Raw genomic sequence first — 22761 nt, 5'->3', positions numbered from 1 at the left:
GTCTGTGTCCCTGGGTGCTACTGCTGGTGGGACCGTGTGACTTCTTGCTAGCTAGGGCCCCTGGCTGAGACAGGCTGGGATATATGAAGTGCCTTCCCCCCAATCCCCACCTCTTCCAACTGGGCAAAACCAAGGCAAAAGTTTATTCTGGAGCTTTGATTGTTCCCCCACCAGCCCTGTTCCCTAAATCAAACTTACCGTGGTACATTTTTTCATGCCTTGAATCACATCTTCAGCCCTTCACCTTTACCGCCAGCACCCATTCCCTCCACTCTGTCCCCTTAACTTCCTGGGAACAAATGACTTCCATTTTTCTCCTTTCATCCCCTCCCAATCCAGAGAAGGGACCAGTTTAGCCAGGGTTGTAGAGACATGGAAGAGGGAAGAATGTGCTGCATATTAGGATGCACTAACCCCTGCCCCCCCCACCCTAGGATGGTTCCCACCCCAGAACTAATTTATTTTTTATTAAAGACGACTGTGATAAATAAGAAACAGGCTCCACATTGTCCTCATGGGAACCCAGTCATCCGGGGCTCCCAGCCAGGGTGAAGTCAGGATGGAGGGTGGAGAAGGGAGCAGCTGCTTGAAGAGGGCTGAAGGCTGAGTCGCTAATAGGGGAGACCACAATACCTGAATGACACGTACCGGGCTCACTTTTGGCAGTGGTAGGCTAGGAACAGAAACAGACCTTGGGCTCTGCAGGTTTTAATGTTTGGCCACTAGAGGTCGCCGCTTCTTCCAATTCTAAATTTGGAGGCTGGGGTTCCTGGGTCCTGGGCTCCCTGGGAAAAACACCAGGCCTGGTCCCAGGTTTTTCTGTAGTTTCCTGTAGGGCATTTACAAAAAAACCCCAACAGCACCCTTTCTGTTCTCCCTCAGTGGGGCTTCTCTGTGTATCTGCCCGTCCCCTTGCTCAGCGTCGGCCCCTCCTTCCTTCCTCCTCTCCCCCACCCGCAGCACCCCCCCGCCCTTGGCAGGACATCCAGTACAGTAACTGGTCCCGGCCCCTCCCTCGGTCCCTCCCCCAAGGCCCCTCCCCCCCCCCCCCGCCCGTCCCCAGCCTTTGTAACTTTCCTGAAACCTACAGAAGCCCCATCCAGGCTGCCCAGAGGGGCTGAGGGCTCGATGCCCTTCATACTTTCCTAAAAGGGGACTGGGTGGATAAAGGGCATGATGGGGCTTGAGGGGCCTTGGGGGAGGGACCGAGGGAGGGGCCAGGCCCAGTTACTGTACTGGATGTCCTGCCAAAGGCACATTCCTCCGAGCTGTCTCATCACCCCACCCCCTTCCTGCTCTCAAGGTAAATAGTTTGGGGGATGGGGAGAGCAGTTTGATCTTAGCACACACCCTCTCCCCCTGCTCCTGTGAATCCAGGGAGCTGGGAACTCAGTTATTGGGGCTGGGGGATGCTGCAAAGATACGTGCTGATAAAACAGAAAAGATCATGGGGCGCAGGGATGATGCTCCCTTCCCTCTGCGGGGCCACGTCTTTTTGGCCCAGCCTGACCATACCTCCTAGAAACAATGCATTGAGTGCCTGTGGGTTCAGCACAGTGCTAGGTATGGTGGGGGACACAAGGCATAAGACACTGTCGTTTGCTTGGCATGGAGGGGTCCTTTAACCTGCCCTTCAGATACTCCCTCCAAGGGAGGACACAGGCCTTTTCTGAGGGGGAAGTGCCTAAGGGTTAGGTATTTAGAAACTCCTAAGGAAGGTCAGAAGGAGCTAAAATATAAACAGTTTTAGCCTGAGGTAGGGGTTTCTTCACCCCCACCTAGCTACAACAGGAGATACCTAACAGGTGGTGCCGAATGCACAACAGACTTCAGAGGAGAAATTTCTCAAAGGGGGAAAAAGTAAGTCAGAGTCCCAGATAAATGGGAGTGGGGGTTGGAATTTGAGGGGAGGGGGACTAATCCTGCAGAACTACCCAAGTCAGTCAAGAGGGCGGGGTGAAAGGGGCTTGAGGCCCCTCCCTGCCAATTCCTGGAAGAGCTGGGCTGGGCCGGCCTGGGGATGTGGCTCAGCTGACTTCCCTTTTGTGGGGGCCGCCCCCTTCTGTGCCTTCTGAGGTTGTTGCTGGGCAGGTTTGGGTTTGGCCTAAGACTGGGGAGCCAATCATAAGTGGGGAAAGTAACTGAAGGGCTCCCCTCTGCTCCAGCTTGCCTTTTTTCCCTCCGAGACCACCCTGACGCTGCTGGACTTTACCTAGGGAAGAGGTGGCCTTCCTGTGGGCTGGAGTAGTGAGAGATTTGCTAACCCCACAGCACACAGACACACACACACCACACACACACATGCACACATCAGTTTTTGAGGCGGGATGCATACAAGGGTTTCTGGTCACTTAGGGTCAGTGTAAGAGGTCAGCACAGCTACATCAGACCTTGTTGGAAGGGGAAATGCAATTCCATATTAAGCAATTACCCTATTTCCTTTAGTCTCGGATGGGTGGGTGGGGGATGTCATGGGAAGGGGCAGGATGGGAAGTAATGTGTCCAGCTACCACATCATTGACCTCTGATCCTCCTCTTCCCTAACCCTGAGGGAAAAAAAAACCTGTGAGAGAGGAAGCTGAGTCCCCACTGGAGAGATGAGAGTGGAGGATCCCCAGGTATTTAGGGAAAGATCTGGAGAACACTAAACACTCTTGGAAGTAGTATGAAGGAATTTGCCAAGGCAAATACAAATATATGGATAGATGTTCAAAGGTGGTTTTTACATGTATGCAGCTTATTATGTGCAGCTTTTCCGGTGTATCTAGTAGGAAGGAGAGGCTGTCAGAGGGTGTGGGGGGTTGTGGTTCGAGTATATAGATATACAGGGGTGAGGCCAGAGGAGCCTAGCTAGGCAAGGATTCCCGTCCCCCTCCCCCTCAGATCTCCCTTCTTCCCCTGGGTAAACACCCAGCTGGGCTGGGGCCTTGGGGCTAAACTTAGTTTTGGGGGAAGCCCCTAGCCCCGGGTGTCCCAAGAGAGCAGATGCCCACAGCTGGGGGGGGGGGGAGGGTAGTGAGCCACTCTTGAGGCTCGTCCAGGCCTATCTTTCACCTTAAAATTTGATCTCTTCCCCAGTCACCAGAAATGAAGCTACAACAAAAGTGCCATGTAGATGCTAATCCAGCAATCCTCAGGTTTCAGCTATGCCACCAAGGAGGAGTGTTGAAAAGAAAATATATATAGGGTTGGCGGGTCTGGGCCTACTTGAATCAAAAGGAGGAGCCTGATCAGCACGGGTGGAAGATCAGGGGGTAGAATCAGAACCCAAGATATAAGTGGAAACTGTATCCTTTCCCTTCCCCCCAACCAGATCAGCTTTCACTTCTCTTTCCCTCCTAGTTTTACTAGTCACCATTCAGCAGCACTAGGAAGGGTAAACTAAGTCAGGGCAAATATGCTAGGGACCCTTTCTCTGTTCACCTCTAGGAGAAACTACCTGGATTGAAGGGGGGTTTGGAGAGGAGTTCCTGCTTATGTTCCCCCTGGGTACTGCTCTCTTTGTAAGGGGGAGGGGGGTGTGAAATAGCCTGAAGAGTGAAGCAAGGAGTAAAGGGGGTGGGGGTGGGGATGGGGGTGAGGAATGTCTGACCTCCGCAGGTGGTGAGAAGTTTTTTTGTTGTTTTTTTTAAATAAAGCACCCTTTCCAGAGAGCACTTTCAGGAACTAGAGAGCCTTGGTAAAGCACCTGAATCTGAATGTGTCAATACCAGTAGCTCAGCTTAAATTGGAAGACTATGTTCAGCACTAGCAAGTGTCCCAGTCTTTAGCCTTAGAGAAGTGAGAAGACCCCAGGAGAGGGAAGCCAGGGTAAGAATTCCCAGTGAAGTCAGAGTGAGGCCTGACATCATCTGCCAGCAAAAAGGAGGAATTAGCACTTCAGAGCATTAGCAGGGGGAAGGGGCAGAAGCTGGGTCTCTTTACCCTCAGAAAATCTGCCTGTACTAGAGAAAACCCTGTCTTGACAGCTTGGGGAAGAAGCCTCAGGAGGGCAGGAAATGACGAGATGACATCTGGAAGGTCTTCCCATGGCAAGGGTTTGGAAGCCCAAAGAGTCTGTACCTGCCAAGGCCCCACAGCAAAGTGCACAGGCGAGGCAGAGAGGTGAATCTGTTTTACAGAGAAAGAGAGTTGATGTAGGGGTCAGTTTCAAACACACAGTGACAAGACACTAGCTGTGTCCCTGAAAGCCTGTCTCTAGTTTAAGCTAGTAGGATGATCAGGGAATGTTTCCAGACCTATCACTTGTTTTATCAAAGAAGATGCTATTCCCAGAGTTTCTGTGCAGATGGGAAAGTTTCAACAATAATCTGCCCCTGAGTTTAGCAATCCTTCTTCCTTCTTTTCATCTCTGGTTTCTTTCCAAACCGTTGCCTGTCACTTTCCTCACATAATGAACTGCCTTTTTTACTCTGGGATGTTTAGCTCTGGGGGTGGAAAACCGGACAGAGGCATAGAGCCATGAAGCCCGGCCCCTTGCCAGTACCAGCCTTGCCCCTATGACTGGTTGCTCTACAGAGGAGTTCCAGATGGCAGAGAATCTACAGAAAAAACACAGAGCCTTCTTTGGTTAAGGTATTTTTCCTGTCTGGCTGAACTTCTGATCTACCTGGCTAAGAATGTCTTATTTGCCCCCATTCTGGTTACAGAAATGCAAGCTGGGATCAGTTTTAGCTGCTTTTCAATTCAATGTGTTAACATTAATTAAGCACTTACTTTATACAAGGTGCTTTGGCCAAAATTTAAGGATACAAAGATAGACTACAGACCTCACTATTAAGGAATTTACAGCTAGGTAGAGGGAAGGACAATATACACAAACAGATGACAAAGGAATATTGTGGTAAGTGCAAAGAGGGAGTTAGACAAAGTGCTATGAGAAATGGGAGGAGGGGAAGGTAATTTTCACCGGGTGGGGCATCGGTAAAAGCCGAGTAAGGAAGGCTTCACTGAAGAGGTGAAAAAGAAACCTGGGTTGTACTTTGAGGGAAGGGAAGGACTTTGATGAATAGAGATGGTGTTAGCCAAAGACAGACCTGAATCAGCATGGTGACAATGGCCCAGTTTGACTAATGAGTAGTATAAAATAAGGATGGAAAAGCAAGTGACTTAGCCTGTGGGGAGCCTCGAATAACAAAATCAGGAGTTTATTATTTATTTAACTGACAGTAGAGAACCATTGAGGGTGCTTCAAAAAGAAGTGATATATGGGGTATGGTGGAATAAAAAGATTACTTGGAGCAACAGTGTGAAGAGGGAATCACCCAGATGAGGAAATTAAACCCCAAGAAGTTATTACTTGTCCAGTATCACCCAGGTTGTAGCAGAGCTGGAATTTGAACCCAGATCTCCAGATCAGTACGCCTCCCACTGGGCCACACCTTTAGGCAGATGGGAAAGGGATAGACTGGGGGCCAGACTATGGAGGAGGCTGCTACGGGTCTCTGCAGAGTGGTTTTGGAGGTGGAGAGAGGGATAGATGTGAGAAAGACTGTAAGAACAAAATGTAAATTATTGGACTTGGCACCTTTAGGGAAGGAGATAAGGTTATGATCCTGAGTGGATGGGAGGGCAGCAGGGCCACCAATGAAAAGACTGACTCTGGGGGTGAGGACAAGTTTTACAGGGAGCGTAAGTTCAGTCTTAGAAAGGCTGAGTTTGAATTCCTGGCAGCACAGGTGGAGATATCTAGCAGAGAGCTGGAAAGAGGCATTTAGGGCTCTGGGGAAAGAGTTGGTGGTAAAAATGAAAATGGCAGTCATCTATCCACAGGCAATACCAAACCCATTAGAATGGATGTGTAGGCCATGAGAAAGAGTCAAGAGAGAGAAAAGAAGACCAAGAACAGCTACATTTGGGGGACACCCACTTTAAAGAGTAGGAAGAGGACAAGGAGTCAGAGATGGAATGGTCAGAGAGGTAGAAGAACCATGAGAATGCACTGTGACTTCTTTTCTGAGACAAATAAAATCCTGATCCCTAAACAAGGAAAGCAAACCAAAGAAAGAACTAAAAACCAGTATCATTTATATCTATTCAAAAGTTTTCCAAATCCTGGCCAAAAAAAAGGACCCTGTTGCTCAATTATGTCCAACTCTTTGTGACTTATAGACAACAGCACACCAATACTATCCATGGGGTTTTCCTGGCAAAGATTCTGGAATGGTTTGACATTTCCTTCTATAATATATTAAGGTCAAGAAAGGTGAAGTGACAGGGTCACACAGCTAGTAAGTATGTAAGGCTAGTCTTCAGATCTTTCTGACCCCAGGCCCAACACTGAGGCCATTTAGCTGCCTCCCCACCCTTTACCCTCCCCCCTAAAAAAAAAGACCCCTAGCAGTTATCCCAAAAATTATACACTGTGATCGAGCTAGATTTATGCCAGGGAGGCAAGGATGGTTCAAGAATCAGAAATTATTAACAGAATAATATTTAAAAACAAAAACATCTAATGTCCCATAATTATATCAAAAGATAAAAAGTTCATTGTGGAAGAAACCAAGGGAGTAAAGTATCAAGAAGTAATCTCATTGTCAAATGCTGAAGGAGAGATCAAGGAGAGGACGAGAACAGAAAGCAAGGTCAGTCAGTCAACAAACATTTATTAAGCTCTGACTATAAACCAGGCACTGTGCTAAGGGCTGGGGATACAAAATAAGGCAAAAGAAAGGCACTGCCCTTGGGAGTTCCCTATCTGATGAGGGGGGGAGGGGGAATGCCGATTACATATATGTGTATGTATATATATATATATATAGGATAAATAGGAAAAAACAGAGGGAAAACCCTAAAATTAAGAGGGGTTGGGAAAGACTTCATATAGAAGGTAGGATTTTTAATGGGTATTTGAAGGAAGCTGGGGAAGTCAGGAGACAGAGATGAGGAAGAGAGCATCTCAGGCTTGGAGGATCACCACAGAAAATGCCTGAAGTTGAAAGATGGAGAATCTTATGGGAGGAACATCATGGAGGCCATTGTGTCAGGGAGTATGGTATAAGAAGACTGGAGGGCAGCTAGGTGGCACAATGATTAGAGTACCAGCCCTGGAGTCAGGAAGACTTGAGTTCAAATCCAGCCTCAAACACTTGACAGTGTGTGACCTTGGGCAAGTCACAACCCCAACTGCCTTGCTTTCCCTCCTCCAAAAAGACTGGAAAGGTTGGGGGTAGGTAGGTTATGAAGGCCTCTGAATGCCAAACAGAGGATTTTGTAGTTGATACTGGAGGTGAGGAGCTCGGGAGTTTACTGAGTGGGGTGGGGAGAGGTGAGTGGTCAGACCTCTACTCTAGGAAAACTACTTCAGTGGATGAATGGAGGATGGACTAGAATGGGGAGACTTGAAGCAAGCAGCCCCACCAGCTGCTATTGCAGTAGTCCCTGAGTGATGGCAGTGTCAGAGGAGAGAAGGGGCAGATTAGAGAGATGCTGAAAGATGAAATGTACAGCATTAGTGATGGACTGGAGGAGGGAGGGGGGGGTAGTGAGAGACAGAGCAGAGTCAAGGATGTCGCCAGGAGTCTTGAGGACTAGGAGCATGGTAATGCCCTCCCAAAAGTTAATGGAGGAGGAAGGGGGGAGGATCTAGTGGAAGATAATGAGTTCAGTTTTAGACATCATTGTGTTTAAGATGTCCAGTTCACTATGTCTGAAAGGCTGTTGGAGGTGTGTGACTAGAGGTTAGGGCCAGGCCGATATGAGAATCATTAGCACAGAGATGGTGATTCAATTCATGAGAGCTGATGAGGTCATCAAGTGAAGTATTACAGAGCGAGAAAAGGGGAGAGTCCAGGACACTGTGGAACAGTCATAGTTAGTGGACCTAACCTGGCTGAAGACCTGGCAGCGCAGACTGAGAGGAGGGGCCTGATAGGTAGAAGGAGAACTAGGAAAGAGTGGTGTCCCAAAAATCTAGAGAGAAGAGAATCAAGGAGTAGAGAGTGATCAATAATGTCAAAGGCTACAGACAGGTCAAGAATTAACTATGTGCCAGGCACTGTGCTAAATGGACACAAAAAGAGGCCAAAGCCAGTCCCTGCCCTCAAGGAGACAATAGGCAAACAAATATGAACAAGCTACATACAGGATAAATTGGGAACAATCAGCAGAGGCAAGGGACCAGAATGAAGAGAAGTTGGGAATGGCTTCTTGTAGAAGATGGGACATTAGTTGGGACTTTAAAGGAAGCCAGTAGGTTGAAATGAGGGGGGAAGCATTCCGGGCATGGGGGACAGCCAGAAGGAATGCCTGGAGCTGAGAGATGGGGGCATCCTGTTCCTAGAACAGCCAGGAGACCAGTGTCACTGGGTCAGAGAGTACCTGGCAGGGAGTTAGGTTTGGCAGGAGGGGCTAGGTCAGGAAGGGATTTGAGCATTTTGTATTTGATCCTGGAGGCCATACAAAGCCACTGGGGTTTGTTGAGTAGAGAGGGATGATTTGGTTGGACTGGACTGGGGAGAGCCTCGAGGCAGGCAGACCCACTGGTAGGCTATTAAAAGAGTCCAGGCATGAGGTGATAAGGACCTGCATCAGGAAATGAAGAAGAATGAGTTTGAGAAAAGGCCTCTAGATTTGACAGTTTAGGAGATCACTGGTAACTTTGGAGAGAACAGTTTCAGTGGAATGATGAGGTCAGAAGTTGGATTGTAGAGAGTTGAGAAGAGAGAGAGGAAAGGAAGTGGAGTCACCCTATTGTAGACTGACTGGTCTTGTTAAGTTTAGCCCCAAAGCACTTAATGACTGACTTACTGATTGTCCAAGAGCTGGTTTATAAACTTCCAGTACTTCCTGCAGTTATCCCTTGGTGGAATTGCTGTCTCTGTGGAATCTATGCATAGGAAAGTAACTGACCACCAAGGAGGTCACTCTAATTGTTCCTTAATCATGCAGTGCTCTTAACTTTTAAGTCAGCTACTGCATTCCATCTCTGAGGTAGGAAACTCATACGTTATTATGTTCACTGACAGATTAGAAAATCCAGGGAGTAGCACAAGACACTGAATTCGGAGTCCTAGGCAAGTCAGCTTTGTGAGCCTCTATTTTGAGGATAATTATCTGCACTGCCCACTTCATGGAGCAGCTAGGTGGCACAGTGGATAGATTATTGTGTCTGGAGTTAGGAAGACTTGAGTTCACATCCCACCTCAGATGCTTATTGACTGTGTCACCCTGGGCAAGTCACTTAGCCCTGTTTGCCTTAGTTTCCTCATCTGTCAAATGAGCTGAAGAAGGAAATGGCCAACCACTCTGGTATCTTTGCCAAGAAACCCCCCATGGGTCACAAAGAGTCAGAGGCTACTGAACAACAACAACACCTACCCCATGGGGTGGAGGAAATGCTTTTTAAAGCATAAAGCAGTAGATGAATGTACTGTACTCTATTAGTAATGGGTAGTATTCATAGGGCCCTTTAAGATTTGTAAAGCTTTTTACAAGTATTATTTTAATTTTATCTTCATAACCCTGAGAGGTAGGTGCTATCATTATCTCCATTTTACAGATGAAGAAACTGGGGCTGAGAGAGCTTTAAGTGACTTGCCCAGGGTCACACAGCTAATATCTGAGGTCAAATTTGAACTCAGGTCCTCCTGACTCCAAGTCCAATGCTCAATTCACTGTGCAGTTTACCTATCTATCTCTATGGCCCCTTCCTGAGACAGTCAATAACATTTACATCCCCTTGATGGTTTAAAGAGAGTGCCGAGACCTTTATCCTGCTTCCAAACTGAAATCCACTGATCCCTGATGGCCTTTGGAGGGGGTAGAGGGAGAGAGGAAGGGCCTTAGCTCTTCCTTTGTGGAAAAGCACTGACAGTTTCTTTTCTACTGTTCCTCTCAGCCCCCTCCCCCAGGAAAGCAGCTCTTTGCAAAACTAAAGCTCACTTCAGACAAAAGTCATTTCAAAACACTATTTCCCTCTTCTTCCTCTGTGGTATTTCTTGGCCTCCATCTCATCAGGGATTTCTGAGAAAAGATGAAACGTCACCTCCCACAGCCCCAGCCAGTTGTTGCTCTTGGGGTTGGGGCTGTTTGCTTCTCGACAGCACGGCAAGCATCCAAAACCTCACCAAGCAGCCAAGAGGGTTCTCCTGCTGCCTCCTGGCCAGGCACCCTTCCTCCACTGCCCTGGCCACCTGAGCCTTGAGACAGAAATGAAATCAACAAACAATGCTCACTAGTAACAAAGCCTCAAACCTAACAGCTGTTCTTTCCCAGGTGCCCAGCTGTTTCTCTATACCACTGGGGGGTGGGGAGAGTGGTCATGGATGAAAGCTTTAGAGCTGGAAGTCACCTTAGGGTTCTGAGTCCCACCCTCCTCATTTTGTAGATAAGGAACCCAGAGCCCCTCGTCAGAGCCGAATGATTATGGCATGTCATCCAAACCCACTGGCCACAATATAATGGGAAAGGGAGCTTAAGTGATTTTTTAAATTAGTGATCACTGAAACACACACTCCTCCTGTCACTTCCCATTTCCAAAAGAGATCTGCCTAACCTCTAGAAGGGGCCCCAAATAAAACCTGAGCAAAGACTTAATAATAGGTTGGGGGCTTCAAGGTATATATTAAGGAGATATGATGCCTCTTTCCATAGGGAAACATCCCTTCCCACTCTGAGTGGGCACAGGAGGGCTAGAACTATGAAACCTGTATCTTCAGAGACAGACCAAGAAAGAAAAAGAAACTGAAGGCTGGGGAAATTTGAATATATTTGTAGGCTGGGTGAGAAGAGGAAGACTGAAGAAGTCACATACGTACTTTGTTCATGTTATGAGTGGGCCAGATTATACAGCACAGCACGAATTAAGTACGGGTGGGAGTAGAGGGGGCAGAAGACACGGAGGATGATCATTTCAGGACAAAAACAACAACCACAACCAAAAAGGGGAATCAGTCAGGAGTCTGGACCTAGATAATACCCAACATTCGTTTTTCCTTGTCTGGCTCTTGGCTCCTCTTACATGTACACCTTGTCCCAGGCAAGCTTTGACAAACACACATGCATAACACAGAGGACCACGTGATGGGGTGGGTGGGTAGGAAGGATGTTGGGGGGCGGGGAATACTGAAAGGAATGCAGTCCCAGCTAGTTGGGGGCCCTGGCTGGGCCCTTTGCCACTGCCGGGGATAGGAGCAAACACAGAAGCCAAAACAATGAGCTCATGGGCAAGAATGCAGCCAGTGGGGAGGTTTGGGCAGCCAGAGCAAACTGGTTTCTTGATCCAGGATGGGAACAGCAGGAGTTGAATCTCCCACAGAAACTCAGAAGGGGAAAGAGCAACCCTTCAGCAGCTCTAATGAGCTTTGTGATAATGCTGAGAGAGTGCTCTCCCCTGGATAGCTTAACCCTGAATGCAGGGAGTGAGCCAGAGGGTCACAATCTCCAGTCAAAACTGTAGTTTAAAACTAGGTTTATTTTTCTCTTTGTGGGGATTGCTGAATGGGAGGAAGGCCAGGAAAAAGGAAAGATGGCTGTGGAGAGGTGTATGTGGGCTGCTGAACAACTTCCTGGAGAATCTGATTTGCCAGTTCACAATGATTCCATGCCTCTATAGTCTGGTCCTAACTCTGCTCAATTCAGCCTTTAAATCTGCAAGGCCAAAGAAATAGCACTTTTAAAAAAAACTACTGCTTTCCAGACCTTTCATTCTGTGGCACATGCTTTTAAACCACTACATTTACCTAGGCCTGGGTAGGGACAAGAAAGGGATCAAGCCAGCTGTTGTGTTTCCTCCCTTTCTGCTTATTTCTACAGACTAGTATTCTCTCTTTTATCCCTTTTATTCCCTACCTTTTATTTACTTGGGTATATTGTTGTATCTGCCAGGGGAATGTCCCTTGAGTCAAGTCAACAACCATTTATTAAGCACCTACTATATGCCATACAGGAAACAGAAAGGCAAAAACAAGGAGCTTACAGTTTAGTACAAACAAGATATAGACAGTGTGAATGGGAGGTGAAGTCAAAGGGAAGGCACTGGCATTAAAGGGGACTAGGAAAGGTTTCTTGCAGAGGATGAGATTTCAGTTGGGACTTGAAGGAAGCCAGAAAAGCCAGCAGGCAGAGAGAGGTGAAGAGGGAGAGGGTTCTCAGCATGGGGGACACAGCCAGTGAAGAAGGACAGAATCTGGTGAGGAACAGCAAAGATATCAGTGTGGAGGGGAGTAAGACAGAAGAAGAGAAAGGTAGAGAAGGGACCAGGATATAAAGGACATTAAAAACCAGAGGATCGATGATATATTTGATCCTAAAGGTAATGGGGACCCACTCCAGTTTATTGAATAGAGGACAGACATAGTTAGACTTGTGCTTTAAGAAGAACACTCTGATAACTGAGTTAGATGACGGACTGGAATAGGGGAAGGCTGAGGCAGGAAAACCAAAGCAGGCTAGTGGAATAGCCTGGGAGTGAGCTGATGAAGGCTTGTACCAGGGTGGTGGCAGCATCAAAGAGAGAAAGGAGCATATACAAGAGACATTATAGAGGTAGATTATAAGACTTGGCAACAAACTGGATACAAGGGGTGAGACTGAGTAGTTGAGAATAAGTCAGGAGTGAGTAGTTTGTGGACCTGGGTGACTAGGAGGATGGTGGTACCCTCAACAGCAATAGGAAAGTTTGGAGGAGGGGAGGGCTTGGGAATGGGGGAAATATTCATGTTCAGTTTTGGACATGATGAGTTTAAGACACCTACTGTACATCCAGCTTGGGATATCTGAAAGGCAGTTGGAGATTCAAGACTGGAGGTCAAGAGAGAGGTTGGGGCTGGATAAATAGATTTGAGAATCATCTGCATAGTGATAATAATGGAATCTGCAGGAGATGATGAGATCACAAAGGGAAATAGCAGAAAGGAAGAAGAGGGCCCAGGACAGAGCCCCGTGGGATACTCGCAGTTAGTGGTTGTGACCTGGTTCAAGGTTCAGCAAAGGAGATTGAGGAGAAATCAGATAGGTAAAAGGTTAGAACCAGGAGAGAGTACTACCGTGTTTCCCCGATAATAAGACACTGTCTTATTATTTTTTGGACAGAAAAACACCAGAGGGCTTATTTTCAGGGGAGGGCTTATTTTAATGAACATTGACAGCAATTTTAATAAACAGGTAAATGTGAACAAAAAAATGTACCTTTATTCAATAAGCAAATCACTGGGGAAGAACAGGATGACACGCTCACCGCTGCAGCTCTGATTGGATGCAGCTCAGAGCGTGGCGTGCGTTTCACGAGGGAGGGGGGGGGGCACACGGTGACATACAGAGGGTACCGTAATGTAGCGTGTAGCGCAGGGGATCACCTTCACTACAGTAGCAATCTCAATAGGGCTTATTTTCGGGGAAAAATAACATCAGAGAAAAAGACATCAGCTTTGGCACCTAAGGGATCACTTTGGAGAGAGCAGTTTCAATTGAATGATGAGGTTGGAAATTCAAACTAAAGAGTATTAAGAAGAGAGTGAGAAGAAGTGGAGGTGCCCATTGACCTTCCCAAAGAGTTTAGTCATGAAGAGAGGAGAAATGTAGGCTAGCTAGTGAGGATTAGACAGGGGAGGGATGGGCATACTTATAGGCAGGGAGAGATGGAAGACTTGTGAGAAAGTGGGCTATTTATAGAAGAAGCGATCTACTGGAGGGAAAGTTATGATGGAATTGGGATCATTTATGCATGTGGAGGGGTGTGCCTTGGCAAGGAAAAGGACACCTCTTCAAGTGAGAGAGGGGTGAAGGAGGAGATTCTGGGGTAAGATGTCTGACTGATGTGGAATGAGGATGGGAAAAGATGGAGCTCTCAGTCAATGGTATCCATTTTTTCAGGGATATATGAGGCAAGGTTCTCAGCTGAGAAGGTGGGGGAAGGGTCTGTGAGATGTTTGTGGAGGGAAAGAATGCTATATTCTGAGTTAGACAATCCTGGACACTTAATACTTTTGTGACCTTGGGTCATTTCATCTCTCTGCGTCTGAGTTTCCTCATTTGTAAAATGAGGGGATAGTATTAAATAATTTTTAAGTCAGATATTCTTGTAGGTCTGTGGAGGTTTTTTTATGTTGATAATTAGTTTAATATAATTGGTTTTCTTTATAATCCTATGTTTTTTTTCTGAACTAAAAATTGACTGCCAGAGGGGTCCATGACATAAAAAAGGCTAACAAATTCTGCTCTAAGGTAATCTCTAGTTCTAAAATAATGATTCCAAGTGATAAATTTACAAAGCAGAATTGGCAGTGAGTGCAAGTGGAGGTAGATATCTTACCCCAGAATCTCCTCCTTCACCCCTCTCTCACTTGAAGAGGTGTCCTTTTCCTTGCCAAGGCACACCCCCCTCCACATGCACAAATGATCCCAATTCCATCATAACTTTCCCTCCAGTAGATTGCTTCTTCTATAAATAGCCCACTTTCTCACAAGTCTTCCATCTCTCCCTGCCTATAAGTATGCCCATCCCTCCCCTGTCTAATCCTCACTAGCTAGCCTACATTTCTCCTCTCTTCATGACTAAACTCTTTGGGAAGGTCAATGGGCACCTCCACTTCTTCTCACTCTCTTCTTAATACTTAATACATTCAAGCTGACTCTAGTGCAGAGAAGCAAAGAAGCTCAAAGTTGGCATTCCATGGGCTATCCGTCCAATCTAAGCCCCATTCATAAATCATAAGATTTAGAGTTCAAAGGGAGATGATCTAGTTCAGCCTCCTTATTTCATAGATGAGGAAAATGAGCCGTAGCAAAGTTAAATGACTTTCCCTAGGTCACATACACGGTAAGTTGCAGAGACAAGATTCAAGGCCACTGCCTTTAATTCTAAATCCTCTTTCCTCAACACCACACTAATCCTATCAAACAATGTATGTCTTTTCCTGAAAATCCTCCAGCAATGATACTACTTGTTATCTCTATATGAGATCTCTTCCCAGCAGCAGCTGTCTGGCCTCTGCCTGAACACCTTCTCTGCTCTTCAAGGGAACTTATTGCCTCAAAAGACTTAATTCTATGTCTGATCTATGTATTAGGAAGTTCTCTCTGTAGTATCTAAAATCTACTCCACACATTGATAAAAGCATTAAGCATTTTTCCTTCTAGGAAGAATTCCTCTGGGACAGATGTTTTTGTGATGTGGGGACGCCTGTCTGTGCATTTCACAGCACATCCACACCTTGTCTTCCAACGGGATTCTAGCCTATGCCTTCCCATAATATATCTTCCAATAGGGCTCTGCCCAATGTACTTTATGTCCTCATTCTCTATATCTTTTAAGCATTCTGAATAAAACATCCCAATATGAGGGATGGGGCATTCATTTGTTATCACTTGCTCTTAAAATATGACTTGTCCACCTCCTTACATGTCCTGATACTATCTTTAAGCCACTTATGCAAAAATTATCATTGGTAATGTGTGTGGGATGTGTACATCTCTTTATTGTACTTTGGGTCACTCACAATTTTGATTTTTCACAGACTGGTGTTCAATGAACCACAGCCATATGAAATCCCTGGAAGAATATTAGTGTTGAAAGTGTAGGGTTTTGGTGCGGCTAGGTAGCACAGCGAGTAAGAGCACCGGCTCCAGTGTCAGGATGACCTGGAGATCGAATCCCGGGCTCAGATACTTAGCACCCACCCAGAAACACCTGGCAAGAAACACCTTGAGCAAGTTACTTAACCCCAACTGCTTTAAAAAAAAAGTGTAGGGTTTTGTGTCATGTTGCTTAGGAATAATGCAAATGGTACACCATACTTCAAATGCAATTTAGCCTGCTCTTCCCCTAGTCAGCTGTAGGCACAGACTACTGTCCATTTGTAGTGTCTGTCTATCCTATTATATTGATGAACTCAGTGGCTGCCTGTCTAACTTCTTATCAGAATCTGGACAATCTCCCTTTTCTCTTGCTCTTTCCCAGCCTGGCATCAACAGTCATCATTCAAATTGCTCTTTCCAAAGCTCCCAATAATCTCTTAATTACTAGAGCAGGTAGTTTGGTTTGGTTTGGTTTTTTAAAGCCTCATTCTTCTCAACCTATCTACTGCATTTGACACTGCTGATCCCTTCTCCTACTGAATACTTTCTCCTGGTTCTCCTCCTTCCTATCTACCTCTTCTCAGTCTTGTTTTCTGATTTATCATCCAGGCCAAGTACCACTTCGAGTGAGCTCCCCTTTAGGCTCTGTCCTAGGCCCCCTACTCTTCTCTTTCATCAGCTCTCCTGGGGCTAATTATCATCTCTATACAACTGACTCACATATCTATATATCCAGCTCCAGTCTGTCCCCTAAGCTTCAGTCCTACATTACCAGTTGGCTATTGGACATTTCAACTGGACACATCTCAAACTCAATGTGTCTGAAACAGAACTTCTCTTTCCTCTCCAGATCCACCCCTCTTGCAGACTTCCCTATTTCTGAAAAGGCACCACCCTTCTCCCAGTCTCCTGGGTTTGTAACCTTGGCATTAACCCTGACTCTTCACTCTCCCTTACCCTATTTATCCAGCCTTTACAACATGTCATGCCTCTAACCCCTTCTGTCTATCCACACAGCTACTCCCTTAGTACAGGTCTTCATTATCTGTCACCTGCCTTATTGCAAAGGCAGATTTAAGTCCCTCCTCACTTTCAGTCCATGCTCCGAAAGTTAATATTCTTAAATACAAAACTGACCATGCCACTCCCTTACTCAGTAAGCTCCAATGGCTTCCTGTGGCCTCCTTGCTTTAGGTGGTCTAGCTAGTTTTTCCTTTATAGCCTTATCACTTCCCCTCAAACCCTGTGCAAGACAGCCAGATTGACCTTCTGCCTCCATGCCTTTGGCCTGGCTGACTGGGAGGCCTGGATGCAGCTCTCCTCACCTCCCCATAGAGAAAACCTTTCTGCCTTCACAAGGAAGCTCAAACACCACCTGATCCTTTTCCTGACCCTTTCAGCTGTTACCACTGTCCCTCTTATGCTACCCTGTATTTATTCCTATTTATTTATATTTATAGTTGTAATTCATAAGTGATCTACATATTATCTCCCCTGTGACAATGTAAGCTCTTTGCAAGCAGGGATTGTTTAATTTATCATAGTTCTATCCCTACCACCCATGGCAATGTCTGGCACAGAGCAGAGAGATACTCAATAAATGGCCGCCCATCTATGGGACTATTGGGTTGATATTGCCAATGGCTGTGGATACTGGGCTTGAGAAAATCAACAGTGATGCCTTGGGTCAAAAGGAGCATTAGGAGAATATTGCCATCTTTAGAAAATCTCTTTTCTGTCTGAACTGTGTGCAAGATGACTTTACTGAGAGTATGTCTCCCTATGTTTCTGCCTTGCTTGATATTGATAATCAAAAGATTGTTAAATGAAACTATCTCTGTAGTGGTGGAGGGAATCTTGTATAATCTTAACATACATATCAGATAAAAATTAATTTCTGCTTACATGCACAGAGGACTTGTCCTTAAGGAATTCACATTCTAATGAGGGGGGGGAAAGATACAGCACATAGACAATAAATGCAAAGTAATTTAAAGAGGAAGATAATACTAACTGGTGGAATCTGGAAAGGCCTGGTGTGGGAGGGGATACTTAAGCTATGCTCTGAAGGAATCTAGGGATTCTGAAAGAGAGGTGAGAAGGGAGTACCTTCCAGACAGACTGTCATGTGCAGGGAACAGCCAATAGGCTAGTTTGAGAGGAACAGAGTGTATAAAGGGGCCTAAGTCCTATGACTAAGACTAGAAAAGTTTTTTGGGAGGGCAGATTGTGGAGGGCTGAAGGCTGAGGATATTCCATGTTATCTTAGAAGAGGAGGTTTTATGAGTAGGGGGTGACATGGTCAAATCTGTAGTTTAAGAATATCGGTGGGCTGCTGTATGGAGGGTGCATGTGAGATGGGAGAACCTGAAAGCAGGGATACCAGTTAGGGGTTACTGCAGTATTCCAGGTATGAGGTGATAAGGGCTTGAACTGGGGCAGAGTCCCTGTGTGACTAGAGAAACAGATGTGAGATGTGGCAGAAGAATCAATATGACTTAGTAACTGATTGTATACAGAGGTGAGAGGGGGAATGTGCAGTATGACTCCTGAAGTTGCAGGGACTGGAAGGAGGGTAGTGTCCTGGACAAAAATGGGAAAACAAAAGTAGAAACTTGGTTTTAGGGGGAAGTGTTGAGTTCCATTTGGGACATGTTGAGTTTGAAATGCTAGTGGCTCATCCAGGTGGAGATGTGGGACCGGAGTTATTAATATGACATATAGAGATTTGGGAGTTACCAGCACAATACCAATTGATCCCAGAGGAGGTGATGAGATCACAGAGACCACAGAGAAAGTGCTTAAGATGGAATCTTAGGGCATGTCCCCACTTAGTGGGCAGGTACAGGATGATGACTAAACAAAGGAGACTGAGAAAAGAAGAGGAAGACCCAGAGAGCAGTGACACGGAGGGCAAGGAAGGAAGAGAGCATTCATGGGAAGGGATTTCAGGCATCATGCAGCAAACATTTATTAATACCTATTATGTGCTAGGTTACTATGTAAACAACCAGGATCTGAAGACAAAAAAAGGAAAGAATCTGAGCGCTCCAGGAGTTTACATTCTTATTGTGTATGGGATACAATATTTATACAATTAAGTCAACACAAAACATAATGGGGTAAGGGAGGAGGAAAGCACTAACAACCCCATTTAGGGGGTAAGGGAGGTAATTTTAGAAGGCACAAGAGCCCACAGCACCTAAAGTACTCTCATGTAGGTAGCCAACTACTCCAATTATTTCCAAGGTTTCCAATGAAGGTAAAAATTAATGAGGGGATCAGTCCAGTTCACTGACCTGTAGAAAAATCCTTCAACTGTTTTAGAGGATTAGGGAGTGAAGGGTAGAAAGTAATAATAATAGCTGACATTTTTTTTTTCAGTCGTGTTCAACTCTTTGTGATCCTATCTGGGGTTTTCTTGGCAGAGATACTAGAGTATTTTGCTATTTCTTTCTCCAGCTCATTTGACAAATGAGGAAACTGAGGCGAACGGGGTTAAGTGAGTTGCTCAGGGTCAAATAGCTAGTAAATATTTGAGGCTAGATTGGACTCAGGTCTTCCTGACTCCAGGCCCAGCATTCTATCACTGTGCCAACTAGCTGCCCAGTTCTGGGGGTACAAAGACAAAAATTAGTTTCTGCCCTTACAGAACTTACCTTCTATCAGGGAAGTGATATGTATAAACAATCCACACCCACACCCCCCCCCCACAATCAGTGAAGTACCTACTATGTTCTAAGCACTGTGCCACCTAGCTATGACAGCTGCCTATTTCTTTAAGGTTTACAGAGCCCTCTAACTATATTATCACATTTTATCCTCACAATAACCTTGTGAGGTGGATGCCACAGGAATTATTTATCCCTTCAATGTACCTATGATGCCATTCCTATGTCTTCCCTTCAGGGTGTAGTTATCAAAGGCACTGCTAACAGGTCCTCCCATGAATCTGTCACAGAAGATCCCCCCAGTGGGCTGGGGGCCTTTCTCTGGGTCTTTTAATATTCAGTGGGTCAGCAGTGCAGTACTACGGCATTACTTTCTTTTTCCAGATGAGGCACCTGGAGCCCAGAGAGTTGTTTCAATCAGATCAAAATCTGTAAAGCCTGGGGCTCAGTGCCTGGGGCCCAGAGTAGGTGCCATGTAAATGCTTATTCTCTCCTATCCTTCCCTTCTGAGATCTAGTGACTTACTCACATCTCACTCAAGTTGTAGACACCAGAGGGGAGAGATTTGGATCCAGGTCTAACATTTTTATACCATAATCACACTGCTTCTAAATAGACCATTCTTTCTTCTCTATCCCCTGAGTGGAAACTACATTATTCCCCAGGTATGCCTAAGTGAAATAAAAAGGCTGCAATTTTTACCCCATAGAAATGCAACCTCCAACCCTACCCCTGCTGTACCACCAGACACACACACACTCTCACACACACACACACACAAACACACACACACACACACACACTCACTCCTCTTGGCTGTGGGTGGGCCACAGTTTACGTCAGAGACCTGCTCCTCCCCCATTATTATTTGTGGAATTGAAGGCCATCCCCAAGTAGAAGGGTTCTGACTCAGGAAGGTCTGGGGGAAAAAAAAGGGGTGCGGTACCAAGAGCTGTTGGCAGCAATACATGAAACGAGAAAAATCAAAGCTATGGGGAAAGTGCAGAATGCTGGAAAGCACCAGCTTAGGCCTTAACATTTCACTGTCCACCCACACAGGTTAGGTGTTCTACCTGCCTATCAAGGGGTCAAGGAGGGGGTCAGAGAACACTGACATGCCCTCAGGGCAATGTCATAGTGAAGTCTTTTTAACCACACCCACCAAGGAGATCTAAGGTTAGCCACCAGGAAAGCAAAAAAAAAAAAAAAAGCTTACTCATGCATGTACGTGACCATGGGAGTTGCTAAGCATGCAGAAACCATGCTTTTTGGAACACTGGACTAATATTCATGCAGGTTCTTAAATGGGAGTTTTCACCCTCGTTTTCTTCATTTGGGGCACTTTGTTGCCCTTTTTAGGAAGCAGCTTCTAAGCGGTTTCAGGATCCTTAAATCCCAAATAATTTCAGCTCTTTTGACTCAATTTCAGCATCTGACTCGATTTCTGTTCCAAACACACACACACACACACACACACACACACACACACGCATGCACACTCAGCCTTGACTTTCCCAATTTGACTAGAAGGAAGAGGTGGTACCTTTCTTGTGGTTTTTTTGACCTAAGCTCTCTTCCAAGCTTGGGCTGCTGTTGTTTTTGTTGCTATGCTGAATTAAGAGCTCAAACACTTCAAGTTTCTGCCCAGAGACTCCTCCATGGCAGCTCCACCCACTCACTGGTGATCACAACTTTTTCTAGGGCAGTAGTCAGGGGGAGCTCAGTGGTGCAGACGCTGCCTTACCCTTCCACTCCCAACCCCCACCCTCCACATCCTGACCCGTCGGAAATACTGTAACAATACCGAGTTGCTATGGAAAGCTGAAGCTGGAGGTTTTTCAAAGAAACTGAGGATTTTGTAGAATGAGTGTTCTGAGACGGAGTCCTGAGTGTATCTGCATCCTATAATCACTGAGCAATAGAGGGGGGAACACCACCAAACCCAACCTAGATAAGCACTAAGACTCATAGTTGATAATCTTGGGCTCCAAGAAGGGAGTGATCCAAGGCAACCCACACTGGCTAATGTCCCTTCTGTAGGGAGCAGTTGACAGGCCGATTTTGCTCTAGGGAAGGGCCAGGAAGCAGACACATCCAGAGGGGTTGGCCTCCAACTGGGTTTCAAAGGCTGAGAATACAAGGGTCTATGATAGAGCAGGTTTTGGGTAAAAGAATAATTTTAGGACTTGTTTGATATGCTAGTGGGAAGTCTAGGTGATGTCCAGAAGGCAGCTAAAAATACCATGCTGGAGCTCAGGAGGCGGAAGGGCTGGAGATGACTTCTGATTCTCAGGTTTTTACATGAATAGAAAAATGTAATACTGTTAAAAACTTTGTAATAAAGCAATGAGGAGAAAGAGGAAGAGATTCAAGGAAATACTTGTGAATATACATACAGAGTCACACAAATACATATGGCTCTGGCAGTTAAAAAAAATTTTTTTTAAAATTTCTTTGTATTTATATTGCCTAATTTCCCCCTGCACTCCTGCCTCTGTCCTCCCAGAGAGCCATTGCTTTTAAGAAAGTTTAAAAAATTTTTATTTTTATAATATCCATTTACCACATTAAAGAAGTTGATGAGAGGAATAGGGAGGGAACTACTTGATGGTCAAACTTTTGAAAGGGGAAACACTATAAGGAACTAAAGGGGAGGTGGGAGGAGGGAAACCTGGTCCCGGCTGATGAAGGCAAGCTTTTAAGTAGTGGTAATTGTTATCTGCCCCCACAAAAGCTCCTAGAATTTGGGTATTTGGGTTTCTCAGGTCTTTGCTCAATTCGGTGAATTTGTTAGGTGTTGACTGTTAAGATTCTGTTGTCAGAGCAACAGCTGCATCATCAAACTGCATAGGTCAGGGCCCAAACTAGACCAAGGCATAGGTGTTGTCCTCTCCACCTCCTCCACCCCTTCCTTCCTTCGGGGCTTAACAAAAACAGCTCTTTGCAAGGAGATAAAAGTAAAAATTCTATTTTGTGATCATCTGACGGGGATAGGAGAAATGAAGAGGCTTCAGAGGGCAAAATATTCATCTGATTCCTTTCCTGACACAAAGTTGCCTGCGTGGGGGAAGTTGGACCAGCCCTTTTTGCATTACTTTTTTGATGCTCAAGGCTTAAAACCAATATGCAAAACCCACATTTGCACATTTCCATGGTGATTCAGCCATTCCACTGTAGTGGAAGTAGCAGAAAACTAAAAGCAAGATGAAGGGAGTTTTCAATTTTACTCTCCCTTTGCCAGAAAGGGGAGAAAGCATTACAATTTCATCACAAACTAGCCACTGATTACAACTACAAATTACCTCCTCTACCTCAAATGCCATACAGCTGGAAAAGAGGAGAAACATTACTCTTTCAAGGACAGCTAGGTAGTGCAGCAGTAACAGCTAGCCCTGGTTTCAAGTCCTAAGACCTAAATGAAAATCCCTGCCTCAGATCCTGGGTTTGTCCCTCCTCAGCAGTTTTCCTCAATCAATAACAATGTTTTAGTGCTGCAAACCTTAAATCATACTGGTGCTGGTTATTCTTGCATTTTATACCCCCCAAGTCATATTATGCCAATCATATAATCATA

This window comes from Petaurus breviceps, unplaced genomic scaffold (assembly GCF_028583685.1).
Source record: "Petaurus breviceps papuanus isolate PSGF00001 unplaced genomic scaffold, PetGlider_PUasm1.0 186, whole genome shotgun sequence".
Taxonomy (NCBI): domain Eukaryota; kingdom Metazoa; phylum Chordata; class Mammalia; order Diprotodontia; family Petauridae; genus Petaurus; species Petaurus breviceps.
Note: the sequence above shows the minus strand (reverse complement) of the source record.